General features: G+C 37.0%; 1 protein-coding gene across 3 annotated transcripts in view; it reads right to left on the reverse strand.

Moving 5' to 3' along the window:
* Positions 1-20,511, reverse strand: part of fam149b1 (family with sequence similarity 149 member B1) — a 155,975-nt gene that overhangs the window by 34,989 nt on the left and 100,475 nt on the right. The window lies entirely within an intron of this gene.

The following is a 20,511-nucleotide window of genomic DNA, read 5'->3' on the forward strand; positions in this document are numbered from 1 at the left end:
CGATCGCACTTGCACTTGTATAGTATCTATCATGTCCTCCAGATATCCCAAAGCGCTTCACAACCAATGAATTATTTTTGAAATATAATAAGTGTTACCTAAGCAAATGCAGCAGACAATTTTTACACAACAAGGTCCTACATACTTCAATTAGTTAAATTAAGTTAATCTGTTTTGCTGGTGCTGGTTGAGGGAGGAATATTGGCCCCAGGACTCTTCAAAAATTGCCATGGGATCTTTCATGTCCACCTGAGCAGACACAGACAGATGGGACCTCGTTTAATATCCCATCTGAAACGGCACCTCCATTGATGCAGCACTCCCTTAGTACTGCACTGGAGTGTCAGCCTGGATTATGTGCCCAAGTCCAACAGCGTTTGAACCCAGCGGCTTCTGACTCAGTGGTGAGAGTGCCATCACTGAGCCGATCTGGCACTTACTGATCTCTCCTCAATTTTCCAATTGGGAACACTCAATTCATGGCCTATAATAGGGCATCCCCGACATAAAAACCTTGGCTAGTGATTGTTGACAGGCTTTGCAACCCTGTTGGGCATCACATCGAGTTACATCGAGCCTACAGCACAGAAACATACCATTCGGCCCAAATGGTCTATGCCGGCATTCATGCTCCACACAAGCCTCCTCCCTCCCTACATCATCCAACCCTATCGGCGTTCCCTTCTATTCCTTTCCCCTTTGTGTGTTTATCTAGTTTCCCCTTAAATGCTTCTATGCTATTCACCTCAACTACTCCATGTGGTGGCGCCTTCCGTATTCTCACCACTCTTTGGGTAAAGAAGTTTCTCCTGAATTCCCTATTGGATTTATTAGTGATGATCTTATGTTGATGACCTCTAGTTTTGGACTCCCCCACAAGTGGAAACATTTTCGCTACGTCTACCCTGTCATTATCTTAAAGATTCTATCAGGTCTCTTTTCTAGAGAAAAGAGCCCCAGCGTGTTCAGCCTTTCCTGATAAGTATATCCTCTCAGTTCTGATATCATCCTTGTGATTATTTTTTGTACCTTCTCCAGTGCCTCTATATCTATTCTATAATATGGAGAATAGAACTGTTCACAGTACTCCAAGTGAGGTCTAACCAAGGTTCTATACAAGTTTAACATAACTTCTCTACTTTTCAATTCTATCCCTCTGGAAATGAACCCCAATGCTTTGTTTGCCTTTTTTTTATGGCCTTATTAACCTGAGTCGCTACTTTTAGTGATTGGTGTATCTGTACCCTCTACAGGGGTACAGATAGCTTCTCTACCCCATTTAAACTCTTATTATCCAAGCATTATGTGGCCTCCATATTCTTCCTACCAAAATGCACCACCTCATACTTATCTATATTGAAATTCATTTGCCAATTACATACCCATTCTGCAAGTTTATTAATGCCTTCTTGTATTATAACACATTCTTCCTTTGTGGGCAAATCGCCCAATATTGTCTCGTCCGCAAATTTTGAAATTGTACTTCTGATTCCCGAGTCCAAATCGTTGATGTAAATTGTGAACAACAGTGGTCCCAGAACCGATCCCTGTGGAGCACAACTTCCCGCCTTTTGCCAGTCTGAGTAGCTACCCTTAACCCCTACCCTGTTTTCTGTTTTGTAGCCTGCTTGCGATCCATTCTGCTACTTATCCCCTGACTCCACATGCTCTGACCTTAGTCATGAGTCTACAAATATATTACATCTACATTACCCTTGCCTACATTTCTGTTACTTCTTCAAGGAATTCAATAAGGTTGGTCAAGCATGGCCTTCCCTTTCTGAAATCTGTGCTGACTATTCTATTACATTTTTATTTTCTAGATGTTTTTCTATTACATCTGAGTAAAGATTCCATTATCTTTCCTACCACCGACATTAATCTAATTGGTTTATAGTTCCCTGGACTTGTTCTATCTCCTTTTTTAAATTATAGGAATCACATTACCTGTCCGCCAGTCCTCTGGCACTATTCCCCTTTCTAATGAATTCTTATATATATGTAATTGTGCCTCTGCTATCTCTTCCTATAACTTCTTCTAATATGCACGGATGCAATCCATCAGGACCGGGGTTTTATCCTCTCTAAGTTTGATTAGTTTATCAATTATCTCCCCCCTTTCTATCTTAAATATCTTTATATCTTTATAGATCTTTTCTTCTAATCTCATGCCCACATCTTCTTGTATATACTGAGGCAAAGTCAATATTCAATATTTCTGCCATTTCGCTGTCATTTCCTGTGAGTTTATCGTGTGTATCCCTTAGTGGCCCTATCCCTATCCTGATTTTTCTTTTGTTATTTATGTAGAATATTTCACTATTTATTTTTATATTCCTTGATAATTTAATTTTGTAGTTTCTCTTTGCTTTCCTAGTTGTTTTTTGGACATCCTTCCTAATCTCTCCCTATTCCCTTTTGTCATCCTCTCCTTTATTGTCTATGTACTTAGTTTATGCCTTTTTCTTTAGTTTCAATTTTACCCTTATCTCTTTATTCATCTGTGGTGTTTCATTATTGGTTAGTTTGTTCTTGTTTTTTTAGAGGAATATATTTCTCCTGAACTCTATTGATCACCGTTTAAATATTTCCCACTGCTGTTCGCTCTCTTTTTCCATCAATTTTTTTTTCCAGTTTACCCTTCCTAGTTCCATTCTCATCCCCTTAAAATTAGCTTTTTTTCCAATCTATTTCTTTGGTCTTTGTCTTACTTATGTCTTTCTCAATCATTATTTTAAACCTTATTGTGTTTTGATCGCTATTGCCTGGATGTTCCCCTATGCTCACTTCTCTTATCTGCACTGATTCATTTCCCATTACTGGATCCAACAAGTGCTTCCTCTTTTATTGGGCTTCCCACATACTCGGTAATAAAGGAGTCCTGTAAACATTGCAAAAACTCCGTTCTCCTTTCCCTACCTCTTCTTGCCAGTTTATTTGGGGTAGTTAAAATCTCCTGTGATTATTATTTGATATTTTTTTATTCATTTCATAGACTTGTCTACATATTTCATCCTCCACTTCCCTTTCACTATTAGGTGGTCTGTAGAATATCCCTATTAACATGATCGATCCCTTCTTATCCTTTGTCTCAATCCATATGGATTCTGTTTCTATCTTAATGTTAGTTATGTCCCTTTTTTCTTTTATCATTATATTGTCTCTAATTAGTACAACTGCTCCACCCCGCTTCTTCTTTCCCTATCATAGTAGGTACAGCATAGGAGGAGGCCATTCGGCCCATATGTGCCTGTGCCGGCTCTTTGAAAGAGCTATCCAATTAATCCCATTACCTGCTCATTCCCCATTTTTTTCCTTCAAGTATTTATCCAATTTCCTTTTGAAAGCTATTATTGAATCTGCTTCTCCCACCCTTTCAGGCAGTGCATTCCAGATCATAACAACTCTCTGCATAAAAAAATGTTCCCTCATCTCCCCTCTGCCTCTTTTTCCAATCACTTTAAATCTGTGTCCTCTGGTTACCAACCCTTCTGCCACTGGAAACAGTTTCTCCTTATTTACTCCATCAAAACCCTTCATAATTTTGAACACCTCCATCAAATTTCCCCTTAACCTTCTCTGTTCTAAGGAGAACAGCCCCAGCTTCTCCACTCTCTCCACATTCTAGTAAATCCCCTCTGCACCCTCTCTAAGGCCTTGGCATCCTTCCTAAAATGTGGTGTCCAGAATTAAATACAATACTCCAGCTGAGGCCTAACCAGTGTTTTATAAAGGTTCACCATAACGTCCTTGTTTTTGAACTCTATACGATTATTTATAAAGCCAAGTATCCCATATGCTTTTCCAACGGCCTTCTCAACTTGTCCTGCCACCGTCAAAGATTTGTGTATATAAACACCCGGGTCTCTCTGTTCTTGCTCTCCCTTTAAAATTGTACCATTTGGTTTATATTGCCTCACCTCATTCTTCCTACCAAAACATATCACTTCTCTGCGTTTACTTTCATCTGCCATGTGTCTGCCCATTTCACCAGTCTGTCTGTGTCCTCCTGAAGTCTGTTACTATCCTCCACATTGTTTTCTACATTTCCAAGTTTTGTGTCATCTGCAAACTTTGAAATTATACCCTCCACATCCAAGTCCAGGTCATTAATATATATCAAAAAGAGCAGTGGTCCTAATACTGGCCCCTGGGGAACACCACTGTATACTTCCCGCCAGTCTGAAAAACAACCGTTTACCACTACTCTCTGCTTCTTGTCCCTTAGTCAATTTTGTATCCTTTCTAAATATGTTATATCCTGCAATATTTCACTGCCAGTCCTGTTCTTTATGTAGCCATGTTTCAGTTATCCCGACTATATCTGGCTCTTCGCTTTGAATTATTGCCTCCAGTTCCCCCCTTTGTTTCGGATGCTGTGCACATTGCTGTAGAGGTAATTTAATTTGATTTTAATGATCGTTCCCCTCACTTTATTATTAACAGTAATTTTGTACTCATGTTCTATAACTGTATTTTTACCTGACCATTTATGTTACTCTTGTTCTTTACCTTGGGCTGACCTTTACTCCCATCTCCTATTTCTTTTACCTTCAGACTTATGTTATTTTCACCAGATTCCTCCCCCAGCTTACTAGTTTAAAGCCTTATGCCCCGCCCTATTTATCCTCTCCGCTCGGACTCTGGTCCCATTCCGGTTCAGGTGGAGCCTGTCCCAGGGGTACAGCTCCTTCCTGTCCCAGTACTGGTGCCAGTGTCCCATGAAATGGAACCTCTCTTTCCCACATCAGTCTCACAGCCATGCAGTCACCTTCCTGATCTGCCTACGTCGATACCAATTAGCACATGGCTCGGGAAGGAATCCGTGAGGTCCTTTTTCTTAATTTAGTTCCTAACTTCTGCTATTCCCTTTGCAGGACCTCCTCCCTTTTCTTTCCAATGTCATTGGTCCCAACATGGACCACGACAACTGGATCCTCCCCCTCCCTTTCCAAGTTCCTCTCCAGTTGCTCCACGATGTCCTTTACCCTTGTACCAGTAGGCAACACACCCTCCTGGACCCTCGGTCGCGATTGCAGAAGATGCTATCCATCCCCCTAACTATCAAATCCCCTATGACTACAACATTTCTAATCTGCTCTTCCCCATTTTGGACTGCCTCCTGCCCCACGATGCCGTGGTTAGAATTCTGGCTGCATCCTTATCCTCACAGGTATCAATTACATTGTACCTGTTGGACAGGACATGTGTCTGCAGGACCTCCTTCTCTACCTCTCCTTGGGTTCCCCTTACCCTGTTGACTAACAGTTACATTCTCCCCTTCCTGTACCTCTGAGGTGTGACTGTACTCTGGAGAAAACAATCCAAAAATTCCTCCCCCTCCCTTATGTGTCGGACTGTCTCTAACTTCCTCTCCAGCTCAAGGACTCTGAGTCGGAATGTCTCAAGCCAGAGACATTTCCTGCAGAAGTGGCAATCCGGGACAGTCTCGCTGTCAACAGACTCCCACATATCACAGTCCTGACACATAGCCTGCAATGCCATTTCTAGCTTTTAATTACTTATTAGTATTAATTTAGTTCTAGATATAATACAATTACTTGTGCTCTAGATTATATTTAGTAGATGAATTTAGCTTGATTTCAGATTAATTTGTAGCTAATTAGCCTTGTTTTTAGTTTATAAACTTCTTTATTTTATTATTTCCTTAACTCCTATTTATTATTTAAATATGCCAGATTTTAATTTAATGAAATTCGAACCCTTTACTGTTAAGTATTCTCTATTTAGTTCATTTTAATGTTATCGCCTTAGATCTGATTAATTATTTAAATACTTGCCTTATTTCTATAATAAATTAAACACTTGACTTAATTATACAATAAATTAAGTAATTCCTTGGGCTCTGCCGCTCCTCCCTCTGCTCTGGTGTCACTTTTTCAGTTTCAGAATTTTTTCCCAAGATTTTTCTCTGCGTTTGTTTTACAGTGCTCCCCTCCGCCGTTACTCCCGCTTTACAGTGCTCCGCTCAGCCGTTACTCCCGCTTTACAGTGCTCCGCTCAGCCGTTACTCCCGCTTTACAGTGCTCCGCTCAGCCGTTACTCCCGCTTTACAGTGCTCCGCTCAGCCGTTACTCCCGCTTTACAGTGCTCCGCTCAGCCGTTACTCCCGCTTTACAGTGCTCCGCTCAGCCGTTACTCCCGCTTTACAGTGGTCCGCTCAGCCGTTACTCCAGCTTTACAGTGCTCCGCTCAGCCGTTACTCCCGCTTTACAGTGCTCCGCTCAGCCGTTACTCCCGCTTTACAGTGCTCCGCTCAGCCGTTACTCCCTCTTTACAGTGCTCCGCTCAGCCGTTACTCCCTCTTTACAGTGTTCCGCTCAGCCATTACTCCCTCTTTACAGTGCTCCGCTCAGCCGTTTTTCCACCTTTACAGTGCTCTGCTCAGCCGTTACTCCAGCTTTACAGTGCTCTGCTCAGCCGTTACTCCCGCTTTACAGTGCTCTGCTCAGCCGTTACTCCCGCTTTACAGTGCTCTACTCAGCTGAGTGGAGCACTGTAAAGGTGGAAAAACGGCTGAGCGGAGCACTGTAAAGCGGGAGTAACGGCTGAGTAGAGCACTGTAAAGTGGCTTTACAGTTACTCCCGCTTTACAGTGCTCTACTCAGCCATTACTCCCGCTTTACAGTGCTCTACTCAGCCGTTACTCCCGCTTTACAGTGATCTGCTCAGCCGTTACTCCCGCTTTACAGTGCTCTACTCAGCCGTTACTCCCGTTTTACAGTGCTCTACTCAGCCGTTACTCCCGCTTTACAGTGCTCCGCTCAGCCGTTACTCCAGCTTTACAGTGCTCCACTCAGCCGTTACTCCCGCTTTACAGTGCTCTACTCAGCCGTTACTCCAGCTTTACAGTGCTCTGCTCAGCCATTACTCCAGCTTTACAGTGCTCTGCTCAGCCGTTACTCCAGCTTTACAGTGCTCAGCTCAGCCGTTACTCCCTCTTTACAGTGCTCCTTTCGTTCGTTTCTCCCCCGCTTTATAGTGCTGCTCTCAGCTGGACCCAGTTTATCTACACCCCATGTCCAAACAAGTGCACTTTCTAACTGGGGAAGGGGGTCAAACAGGAACCCTGGCTACTTTTGACCATCCTTAGCCTGAAGCATGAAGACCAATTACAATATCCCACCTTTTGGATTGGCCAAGATCCACAAACTTAGTGCAGATCAGGAATTGATCTACTACCTCAGGCTTCCTAGTTTGTTCGCTTAGCTGTACGTCAGGCAGTACCATTATCCTCTAAGCTATTCGGGGTGCTGTGCCTATTCGTTTCATCAGTGAATGCAAAATCTAAACTGTTCCTATTCTTCAACCATACATTTTCAATTTCAAGTTTCACACACGATGGGCCGAATGGTCTCCTTCTATGCAGAATGATTCTAAATATAACATGCAAGTTATTATTCTGAGACTGATCCCAGTGATCAACAAGCTGGAAACCTACGTCATAGAAATGTTAATAGTAATGGCCCGACAGTATTACATAATTAACTTTAGAAAATATTGCAATTAAGGAATATTTTGTGGTTGCAAAGTTTATCTAACTCTGCTCAACACTTCAAATCAGGAATGCGTAAAATAGTTTGTCAGGTAGATTATCAATAAGAGCGAGTATAATAGTTTCAGATTATCACCAGGAGCGGCAGGTTAGTTTCAGATTACCAATAGGAGCGAGTATAATAGTTGTAGATTATCAATATTCCAGATTCTAAATATAATGGACGGGCAGCTGAGACCCACTGCCTGCAATTCCTGCGCCATGTGGGAACTTTAGGATGCTCCATGTGTCCTGGAGAGCCACATGTGCAGGAAATGCCTCCAGTTGCTCGAGCTCAAGCTGAGGGTTTCTGAGTTTGAGGGGCGGCTGGAGTCACAGCAGAGCATAAGAGAGGCTGAAGGTTTCCTGGATCGTACGTTCCAGGAGGTGCTCACCCCGCAGCCACAGAGAGTTCAGGATAGCAAGTGGGCGGCCATCCCAAAGGGCAGGAAGAGGCAGGCAGTGCAGGAATCCTCTGGGTGTGTGGCACTCTCAAACTCAGCATTGAATACCAGTGAGGGTGACGACACCTCGAAGGAGTGCAGTCCTGAGCATGGCATCATGGGGCAAAGGACTGCACAGGGGGGCACAGTGAAGTGTAGAAATGCAGTAGACACAGGGGGTTCGATAGTCAGCGGGGCAGACCGGCGTTTCTGTGACCGTCGACGTGAGTCCCGCCTGGTGTGTTGCCTTCATGAAGCCAGGGTAAAGGACACCGTGGAGAGGGTGCAGAATATTCTACAGGGTGAAGGTGAACAGCCAGAAGTCATGGTCCACGTGGGTACCAACGACATAGGAAAGAAAAGGGTCGAGGTCTTGCGGTCGGAATTTCAGGAGCTACGGAGGAAGTTAAAAAGCAGGACCTCAAAGGTAGTAATCTCTGGATTACTCCCAGTGCCACGCGCTAGTGAGTATAGGAATAGGAAGACAAGGCTGTTAATGCGTAGCTAGAGACATGGCGCAAGGGGGAGGGCTTCAGATTCCTGGGGCGTTGGGACCAGTTCAGGGGCAGGACGGATCTGTTCAGGACGGACAGGTTGCACCTCAACAGAGCTGGGACCAATGTCCACACGGGGAAGTTCACTAGTGCTGTGGGGGAGGGTTTAAACTAATGTGGCAGGGGGGTGGGCACCAGGATGTAGCATCAGAAAGGAGAAACAAGGTGCACAAAGGACTGAGAGAGACAGATAGCATAAGAGTAAGAAATAGTCTGATCCCACCTAATACTGTACTAAGAGAGAATACGAGAAGGTCTAACATAGGTTTACAGTGCATGTGTATAAACGGATGAAGCATGGTAAATAAGGTTGGTGAACTGTAGGCGCAAATAGCCACATGGGAATATGATGTCATGGCGATAACAGAGACCTGGACCAAAAAAGGGCCGGATTGGGTACTAAATATTCCTGGATACAAGGTGTTCAGGTAAGATAGGGAAGGAAAAAAAAGGAGGGGGGGGTGGCAGTATTGATTAAGGAGAATATTGCAGTGCTGGATAGAGAGGATGTCCTGGAGGGGTCAAGGACAGAATCTAATTGGTAAGAGTTAAGAAACAATAGAGGTGCCATTACACTACTGAGTGTATTTTATAGGCCACCAACTAGTGGGAAGGATAGACCCCCAAACAGTCAGAGGGAGATAGAACAGCAAATATATAGGTAGATTTCTGAGAAGTGCAAAAACAGTAATGCAGTAATAGTAGGGGATTTCAACTACCCGAATATTAACTGGGACATAAACAGTGTGAAGGGTATAGAGGGTGCAAAATTCTTCAATTGCATTCAGGAGAACTTTTTTAGCCAGTACGTAGCAAGCCCAACAAGAGAGGGGGCAGCTCCGGATTCAGTTTTAGGGAATGAAGTTGGGCAGGTGGAAGGAGTGGGAGAGCATTTTGGTGGTAGTGATCATAATTCAGTTAGTTTTAGCATAGTTATGGAAAAGGACAAAGATAGAACAGGAGTAAAAGTTCTCAACTTGGTGAAAGGCCAATTTTACTAAGCTAAGAAATTATTTAGCAAAAGTGGACTGGAAACAGCTACTTGAAGGTAAATCAGTGTCAGAGCAGTGGGAGGCATTCAAGGGGGAGATTCAAGGGGTTCAGAGAAAACATGTTCCCTCAAAGAAAAAGGGTGGGGCTGCCAAATCTAGAGCCCCCTGGATGTCAAGGAGCATACGGGGTAAGATAAGGCAAAAAAGGAAAGCTTATGTCAAACACCGAGAACTTAATACTACAGAAAGCCTAGAGGAGTATAAAAAGTGCAGGGGTGAAATTAAAAAGGAAATTAGGAAAGCAAAGAGAGGGCATGAAAAAATATTGGCAAGTAAAATCAAGAAAGACCCAAAGATGTTTTACAAATCATAAAGAACAGGAGGAAGGGAACTAAGGGAAGAGTAGGGCCTATTAGAGCCCAAAAAGGTAAACTGTGTGTGGAGGCGGAAGATGTTGGTATGGTTCTGAATGAATACTTTGCGTCTGTCTTCACAAGAGAGGGACAATGCAGAGGACTGTATTTTAGGAGGAGGAGTGTGAAATATTAGATGGGATAAACTTAGTGAGAGAGGAAGTATTAAGGGGAAGTAATAGAGGAACTGGAATCCTTAAAAGTTGATAAGTCACCAGGGTTGGATGGATTGTTTCCTAGGCAATTGAAGGAAGCCAGGGGGGAAATAGCGGGTGCTCTGAGGATAATTTTCCAATCCTCACTAGATACAGGGGAGGTACCGGAGGACTGGAAGACTGCAAACGTAGTGCCATTGTTTAAAAAGGGTACGTGGGAAAGGCCGAACAACTATAGGCCGGTCAGTCTTACCTCAGTGGTGGGCAAACTATTAGAATCAATACTGAGAGATAGGATAAACTGTCACTTGAAAAGGCATAGTTTAATCAGGGATAGTCAGCATGGATTCAGGGAAGGTCATGCCTTACAAATCTGATTGAATTCTTTGAGGAAGTGACAAGGAGGATTGATGAGGGTAGTGCAGTGGATGTTGTCTATATGGATTTTAGTAAGGCATTTGACAAGGTCCCACATGGCAGACTGGTCAGAAAGGTAAAAGTCCATGGCATACAGGGAAATGTGGCGAATTGGATCCAAAATTGGCTCAGTAACAGGAAACAAAGGGTAAAAGTCGATGGATGTCTTTGTGAATGGAAATCCGTTTCCAGTGGTGTGTCACAGGGCTCAGTGTTGGGTCCCTTGCTGTTTGTGGTATATATTAATGATTTGGACTTGAATGTAGGAGGCACGATTGGCAAGTTTGCAGACGACACAAAAATTGGTCATGTGGTGAAGAGGATATCTGTAGACTCCGAGAAGATATCAATGGGTTGGTGGAGTGGGATTGAGTATAATTGTTACAGATAATCAATAGGATCGAGTATAATAGTTACAGATTATCAATAGGAGAGAGTGTAATAGTTCCAGTTTATCAATAGGATCGAGTACAATAGTTCCAGATTATCAATTGGAGAGTGTATAATAGTTACAGATTATCAATAGGAGTGAGTGTAATAGTTACAGGTAATCAATAGGAGCGAGTGTAATAGTTACAGATTATCAATAGTAGTGAGTATAATAATTCCAGATTATCAATAGGAGAGTATAATAGTTACAGATTATCAATAGGAGAGAGTATAATAGTTACAGATTATTAATAGTAGTGACTATAATAGTTCTAGATAATCAATAGGAGCGAGTGTAATAGTTACAGATTATCAATAGGAGAGAGTGTAATAGTTACAGATTATCAATAGGAGAGAGTATAACAGTTACAGATTATCAATAGGAGAGAGTATAATAGTTATCGATTATCAATAGGAGAGAGTATAATAGTTATAGATTATCAATAGGAGAGAGTATAATAGTTACAGATCAGCAATAGTAGTGAGTATAATAGTTACAGATCATCAATTGGAGAGAGTACAATAGTTACGGATTATCAATAGGAGAGAGTATAATAGTTACAGATTATCAATAGGAGAGAGTGTAATAGTTACAGATTATCAATAGGAGAGAGTGTAATAGTTACAGATTATCAATAGGATCGAGTACAATAGTAACAGATTATCAATAGGAGCAAGTATAATTGTTACAGATTATCAATAGGATCGAGTATAATAGTTACAGATTATCAATAGGAGCGAGTGTAATAGTTACAGATTATCAATAGGAGAGAGTATAATAGTTACAGATTATCAATTAGAGAGAGTATAATAGTTACAGATTATCAATTGGAGAGAGTATAATAGTTACAGATTATCAATAGGAGAGAATATAATAATTACAGATTATCAATAGGAGAGAGTATAATAGTTACAGATTATCAATTGGAGAGAGTATAATAGTTACAGATTATCAATTGGAGAGAGTATAATTGTTACAGATTATCAATAGGATCGAGTATAATAGTTACAGATTATCAATTGGAGAGAGTATAATAGTTACAGATTATCAATAGGAGAGAGTATAATAGTTACAGATTATCAATTGGAGGGAGTATAATTGTTACAGATTATCAATAGGAGAGAGTATAATAGTTACAGATTATCAATTGGAGAGAGTATAATTGTTACAGATTATCAATAGGATCGAGTATAATAGTTACAGATTATCAATTGGGGAGAGTATAATAGTTACAGATTATCAATAGGAGAGAATATAACAATTACAGATTATCAATAGGAGAGAGTATAATAGTTACAGATTATCAACAGGAGAGAGTATAATAGTTACAGATTATCAATTGGAGCGAGTATAATTGTTACAGATTATCAGTTGGAGCGAGTGTAATAGTTACAGATTATCAATTGGAGCGAGTATAATTGTTACAGATTATCAATTGGAGAGAGTATAATAGTTACAGATTATCAATAGGAGAGAGTATAATAGTTACAGATTATCAATTGGAGAGAATATAACAATTACAGATTATCAATAGGAGAGAGTATAATAGTTACAGATTATCAACAGGAGAGAGTATAATAGTTACAGATTATCAATTGGAGCGAGTATAATTGTTACAGATTATCAGTTGGAGCGAGTGTAATAGTTACAGATTATCAATTGGAGCGAGTATAATTGTTACAGATTATCAATTGGAGAGAGTATAATAGTTACAGATTATCAATAGGAGAGAGTATAATAGTTACAGATTATCAATTGGAGCGAGTATAATTGTTACAGATTATCAATTGGAGAGAGTATAATAGTTACAGATTATCAATAGGAGAGAGTATAATAGTTACAGATTATCAATTGGAGCGAGTATAATTGTTACAGATTATCAATTGGAGCGAGTATAATTGTTACAGATTATCAATTGGAGAGAGTATAATAGTTACAGATTATCAATAGGAGAGAGTATAATAGTTACAGATTATCAATTGGAGCGAGTATAATTGTTACAGATTATCAATTGGAGCGAGTATAATTGTTACAGATTATCAATTGGAGCGAGTATAATTGTTACAGATTATCAATTGGAGCGAGTATAATAGTTACAGATTATCAATAGGAGAGAGTATAATAGTTACAGATTATCAATAGAAGAGAGTATAAAAGTTACAGATTATCAATAGAAGAGAGTATAATAGTTACAGATTATCAATTGGAGCGAGTATAATTGTTACAGATTATCAATTGGAGAGAGTATAATTGTTACAGATTATCAATTGGAGCGAGTGTAATAGTTACAGATTATCAATTGGAGCGAGTGTAATAGTTACAGATTATCAATAGGAGTGAGTATAATAGTTATATATTATCAATAGGAGAGAGTATAATAGTTACAGATTATCAATTGGAGGGAGTATAATAATTACAGATTATCAATAGAAGAGAGTATAATAGTTACAGATTATCAATTGGAGCGAGTATAATTGTTACAGATTATCAATTGGAGAGAGTATAATTGTTACAGATTATCAATTGGAGCGAGTGTAATAGTTACAGATTATCAATAGGAGAGAGTATAATAGTTACAGATTATCAATAGGAGAGAGTATAATAGTTATAGATTATCAATAGGAGAGAATATAATAGTTACAGATTATCAATAGGAGAGAGTATAATAGTTACAGATTATCAATAGGAGAGAGTATAATAGTTACAGATTATCAATAGGAGCGAGTGTAATAGTTACAGATTATCAATTGGAGCGAGTATAATAGTTACAGATTATCAATAGGAGAGAGTATAATAGTTACAGATTATCAATTGGAGCGAGTATAATTGTTACAGATTATCAATTGGGGAGAGTATAATAGTTACAGATTATCAATAGGAGAGAATATAACAATTACAGATTATCAATAGGAGAGAGTATAATAGTTACAGATTATCAACAGGAGAGAGTATAATAGTTACAGATTATCAATTGGAGCGAGTATAATTGTTACAGATTATCAGTTGGAGCGAGTGTAACAGTTACAGATTATCAATTGGAGCGAGTATAATTGTTACAGATTATCAATTGGAGCGAGTGTAATAGTTACAGATTATCAATAGGAGTGAGTATAATAGTTATATATTATCAATAGGAGAGAGTATAATAGTTACAGATTATCAATTGGAGGGAGTATAATAATTACAGATTATCAATAGAAGAGAGTATAATAGTTACAGATTATCAATTGGAGCGAGTATAATTGTTACAGATTATCAATTGGAGAGAGTATAATTGTTACAGATTATCAATTGGAGCGAGTGTAATAGTTACAGATTATCAATAGGAGAGAGTATAATAGTTACAGATTATCAATAGGAGAGAGTATAATAGTTATAGATTATCAATAGGAGAGAATATAATAGTTACAGATTATCAATAGGAGAGAGTATAATAGTTACAGATTATCAATAGGAGAGAGTATAATAGTTACAGATTATCAATAGGAGCGAGTGTAATAGTTACAGATTATCAATTGGAGCGAGTATAATAGTTACAGATTATCAATAGGAGAGAGTATAATAGTTACAGATTATCAATTGGAGCGAGTATAATTGTTACAGATTATCAATTGGGGAGAGTATAATAGTTACAGATTATCAATAGGAGAGAATATAACAATTACAGATTATCAATAGGAGAGAGTATAATAGTTACAGATTATCAACAGGAGAGAGTATAATAGTTACAGATTATCAATTGGAGCGAGTATAATTGTTACAGATTATCAGTTGGAGCGAGTGTAACAGTTACAGATTATCAATTGGAGCGAGTATAATTGTTACAGATTATCAATTGGAGAGAGTATAATAGTTACAGATTATCAATAGGAGAGAGTATAATAGTTACAGATTATCAACAGGAGAGAGTATAATAGTTACAGATTATCAATTGGAGCGAGTATAATTGTTACAGATTATCAGTTGGAGCGAGTGTAATAGTTACAGATTATCAATCGGAGCGAGTATAATTGTTACAGATTATCAATTGGAGAGAGTATAATAGTTACAGATTATCAATAGGAGAGAGTATAATAGTTACAGATTATCAATTGGAGCGAGGAGAATTGTTACAGATTATCAATTGGAGAGAGTACAATAGTTACAGATTATCAATAGGAGAGAGTATAATAGTTACAGATTATCAATTGGAGCGAGTACAATTGTTACAGATTATCAATTGGAGCGAGTATAATTGTTACAGATTATCAATTGGAGAGAGTATAATAGTTACAGATTATCAATAGGAGAGAGTATAATAGTTACAGATTATCAATTGGAGCGAGTATAATTGTTACAGATTATCAATTGGAGCGAGTATAATTGTTACAGATTATCAATTGGAGCGAGTATAATTGTTACAGATTATCAATTGGAGCGAGTATAATTGTTACAGATTATCAATTGGAGAGAGTATAATTGTTACAGATTATCAATTGGAGCGAGTGTAATAGTTACAGATTATCAATTGGAGCGAGTATAATTGTTACAGATTATCAATAGGAGAGAGTATAATAGTTACAGATTATCAATAGGAGAGAGTATAATAGTTACAGATTATCAATTGGAGCGAGTATAATTGTTACAGATTATCAATTGGAGCGAGTATAATTGTTACAGTTTATCAATTGGAGAGAGTATAATAGTTACAGATTATCAATTGGAGCGAGTATAATTGTTACAGATTATCAATTGGAGCGAGTGTAATAGTTTCAGATCATCAATTGGAGCGAGTATAATTGTTACAGATTATCAGTTGGAGCGAGTGTAATAGTTACAGATTATCAATTGGAGCGAGTGTAATAGTTACAGATTATCAATTGGAGCGAGTGTAATAGTTACAGATTATCAATTGGAGCGAGTGTAATAGTTACAGATTATCAATAGGAGAGAGTATAATAGTTACAGATTATCAATAGGAGAGAGTATAATAGTTACAGATTATCAATAGAAGAGAGTATAAAAGTTACAGATTATCAATAGGAGAGAGTGTAATAGTTACAGATTATCAATTGGAGGGAGTATAATAATTACAGATTATCAATAGAAGAGAGTATAATAGTTACAGATTATCAATTGGAGCGAGTATAATTGTTACAGATTATCAATTGGAGAGAGTATAATTGTTACAGATTATCAGTTGGAGCGAGTGTAATAGTTACAGATTATCAATTGGAGAGAGTATAATAGTTACAGATTATCAATTGGAGCGAGTATAATTGTTACAGATTATCAATTGGAGCGAGTGTAATAGTTACAGATTATCAATTGGAGCGAGTATAATTGTTACAGATTATCAATTGGAGCGAGTGTAATAGTTACAGATTATCAATTGGAGCGAGTGTAATAGTTACAGATTATCAATTGGAGCGAGTGTAATAGTTACAGATTATCAATAGGAGTGAGTATAATAGTTATATATTATCAATAGGAGAGAGTATAATAGTTACAGATTATCAATTGGAGGGAGTATAATAATTACAGATTATCAATAGAAGAGAGTATAATAGTTACAGATTATCAATTGGAGCGAGTATAATTGTTACAGATTATCAATTGGAGAGAGTATAATTGTTACAGATTATCAATTGGAGCGAGTGTAATAGTTACAGATTATCAAAGGGAGAGAGTATAATAGTTACAGATTATCAATAGGAGAGAGTATAATAGTTATAGATTATCAATAGGAGAGAATATAATAGTTACAGATTATCAATAGGAGAGAGTATAATAGTTACAGATTATCAATAGGAGCGAGTGTAATAGTTACAGATTATCAATTGGAGCGAGTATAATAGTTACAGATTATCAATAGGAGAGAGTATAATTGTTACAGATTATCAATTGGAGAGAGTATAATAGTTACAGATTATCAATAGGAGAGAGTATAATAGTTACAGATTATCAATAGGAGAGAGTATAATAGTTACAGATTATCAATAGGAGAGAGTATAATTGTTACAGATTATCAATTGGAGCGAGTATAATTGTTACAGATTATCAATTGGAGCGAGTATAATTGTTACAGATTATCAATTGGAGAGAGTATAATAGTTACAGATTATCAATTGGAGAGAGTATAATAGTTACAGATTATCAATTGGAGGGAGTATAATAATTACAGATTATCAATAGAAGAGAGTATAATAGTTACAGATTATCAATTGGAGCGAGTATAATTGTTACAGATTATCAATTGGAGAGAGTATAATTGTTACAGATTATCAGTTGGAGCGAGTGTAATAGTTACAGATTATCAATTGGAGAGAGTATAATAGTTACAGATTATCAATTGGAGCGAGTATAATTGTTACAGATTATCAATAGGAGTGAGTATAATAGTTATATATTATCAATAGGAGAGAGTATAATAGTTACAGATTATCAATAGGAGTGAGTATAATAGTTACAGATTATCAATAGGAGAGAGTGTAATAGTTACAGATTATCAATAGGAGAGAGTGTAATAGTTACAGATTATCAATTGGAGGGAGTATAATAATTACAGATTATCAATAGAAGAGAGTATAATAGTTACAGATTATCAATTGGAGCGAGTATAATTGTTACAGATTATCAATTGGAGAGAGTATAATTGTTACAGATTATCAGTTGGAGCGAGTGTAATAGTTACAGATTATCAATTGGAGCGAGTGTAATAGTTACAGATTATCAATAGAAGAGAGTATAATAGTTACAGATTATCAATAGGAGAGAGTATAATAGTTATAGATTATCAATAGGAGAGAGTATAATAGTTACAGATTATCAATAGGAGAGAGTATAATAGTTACAGATTCTCAATAGGAGAGAGTATAATTGTTACAGATTATCAATAGGAGCGAGTATAATAGTTACAGATTATCAATAGGAGAGAGTATAATAGTTACAGATTATCAATTGGAACGAGTATAATTGTTACAGATTATCAATTGGAGAGAGTATAATAGTTACAGATTATCAATTGGAGCGAGTATAATTGTTACAGATTATCAATTGGGGCGAGTATAATTGTTACAGATTATCAATTGGAGCGAGTATAATTGTTACAGATTATCAATTGGAGCGAGTATAATTGTTACAGATTATCAATTGGAGCGAGTATAATTGTTAGAGATTATCAATTGGAGCGAGTATAATAGTTACAGATTATCAATAGGAGAGAGTATAATAGTTACAGATTATCAATTGGAGCGAGTATAATTGTTACAGATTATCAATTGGAGAGAGTATAATTGTTACAGATTATCAATTGGAGCGAGTGTAATAGTTACAGATTATCAATTGGAGCGAGTATAATTGTTACAGATTATCAATTGGAGCGAGTATAATTGTTACAGATTATCAATTGGAGAGAGTATAATTGTTGCAGATTATCAGTTGGAGCGAGTGTAATAGTTACAGATTATCAATTGGAGCGAGTGTAATAGTTACAGATTATCAATTGGAGCAAGTGTAATAGTTACAGATTATCAATAGGAGTGAGTATAATAGTTACAGATTATCAATAGGAGAGAGTATAATAGTTATATATTATCAATAGGAGAGAGTATAATAGTTACAGATTATCAATAGGAGAGAGTGTAATAGTTACAGATTATCAATTGGAGCGAGTGTAATAGTTACAGATTATCAATCGGAGTGAGTATAATTGTTACAGATTATCAATCGGAGTGAGTATAATTGTTACAGATTATCAATTGGAGAGAGTATAATAGTTACAGATTATCAATTGGAGCGAGTATAATTGTTACAGATTATCAATTGGGGCGAGTATAATTGTTACAGATTATCAATTGGAGCGAGTATAATTGTTACAGATTATCAATTGGAGCGAGTATAATTGTTACAGATTATCAATTGGAGCGAGTATAATTGTTAGAGATTATCAATTGGAGCGAGTATAATAGTTACAGATTATCAATAGGAGAGAGTATAATAGTTACAGATTATCAATTGGAGCGAGTATAATTGTTACAGATTATCAATTGGAGAGAGTATAATTGTTACAGATTATCAATTGGAGCGAGTGTAATAGTTACAGATTATCAATTGGAGCGAGTATAATTGTTACAGATTATCAATTGGAGCGAGTATAATTGTTACAGATTATCAATTGGAGAGAGTATAATTGTTGCAGATTATCAGTTGGAGCGAGTGTAATAGTTACAGATTATCAATTGGAGCGAGTGTAATAGTTACAGATTATCAATTGGAGCAAGTGTAATAGTTACAGATTATCAATAGGAGTGAGTATAATAGTTACAGATTATCAATAGGAGAGAGTATAATAGTTATATATTATCAATAGGAGAGAGTATAATAGTTACAGATTATCAATAGGAGAGAGTGTAATAGTTACAGATTATCAATTGGAGCGAGTGTAATAGTTACAGATTATCAATCGGAGTGAGTATAATTGTTACAGATTATCAATTGGAGCGAGTGTAATAGTTACAGATTATCAATAGGAGTGAGTATAATTGTTACAGATTATCAATTGGAGTGAGTATAATAGTTACTGATTATCAATAGGAGAGAGTATAATATTTACAGATTATCAATAGAAGAGAGTATAATAGTTACAGATTATCAATACGAGAGAGTGTAATAGTTACAGATTATCAATTGGAGGGAGTATAATAATTACAGATTATCAATAGAAGAGAGTATAATAGTTACAGATTATCAATTGGAGCGAGTATAATTGTTACAAATTATCAATTGGAGAGAGTATAATTGTTACAGATTATCAGTTGGAGCGAGTGTAATAGTTACAGATTATCAATTGGAGCGAGTGTAATAGTTACAGATTATCAATAGGAGAGAGTATAATAGTTACAGATTATCAATAGGAGAGAGTATAATAGTTATAGATTATCAATAGGAGAGAGTATAATAGTTACAGATTATCAATAGGAGAGAGTATAATAGTTACAGATTATCAATTGGAGAGAGTATAATAGTTACAGATTATCAATAGCAGAGAGTATAATAGTTATAGATTATCAATAGGAGAGAGTATAATTGTTACAGATTATCAATAGGAGAGAGTGTAATAGTTACAGATTATCAATTGGAGCGAGTGTAATAGTTACAGATTATCAATAGGAGTGAGTATAATTGTTACAGATTATCAATAGGAGAGAGTATAATAGTTACAGATTATCAATAGGAGAGAGTATAATAGTTACAGATTATCAATAGAAGAGAGTATAATAGTTACAGATTATCAATAGGAGAGAGTATAATAGTTACAGATTATCAATTGGAGCGAGTATAATTGTTACAGATTATCAATTGGAGAGAGTGTAATAGTTACAGATTATCAATTGGAGCGAGTGTAATAGTTACAGATTATCAATTGGAGCGAGTATAATTGTTACAGATTATCAATTGGAGCGAGTATAATTGTTACAGATTATCAATAGGAGAGAGTATAATAGTTACAGATTATCAATAGGAGAGAGTATAATAGTTATAGATTATCAATAGGAGAGAGTATAATAGTTA

Source organism: Heptranchias perlo, chromosome 36, assembly GCF_035084215.1.
Source record: "Heptranchias perlo isolate sHepPer1 chromosome 36, sHepPer1.hap1, whole genome shotgun sequence".
In the NCBI taxonomy this organism is placed as follows: Eukaryota; Metazoa; Chordata; class Chondrichthyes; order Hexanchiformes; family Hexanchidae; genus Heptranchias; species Heptranchias perlo.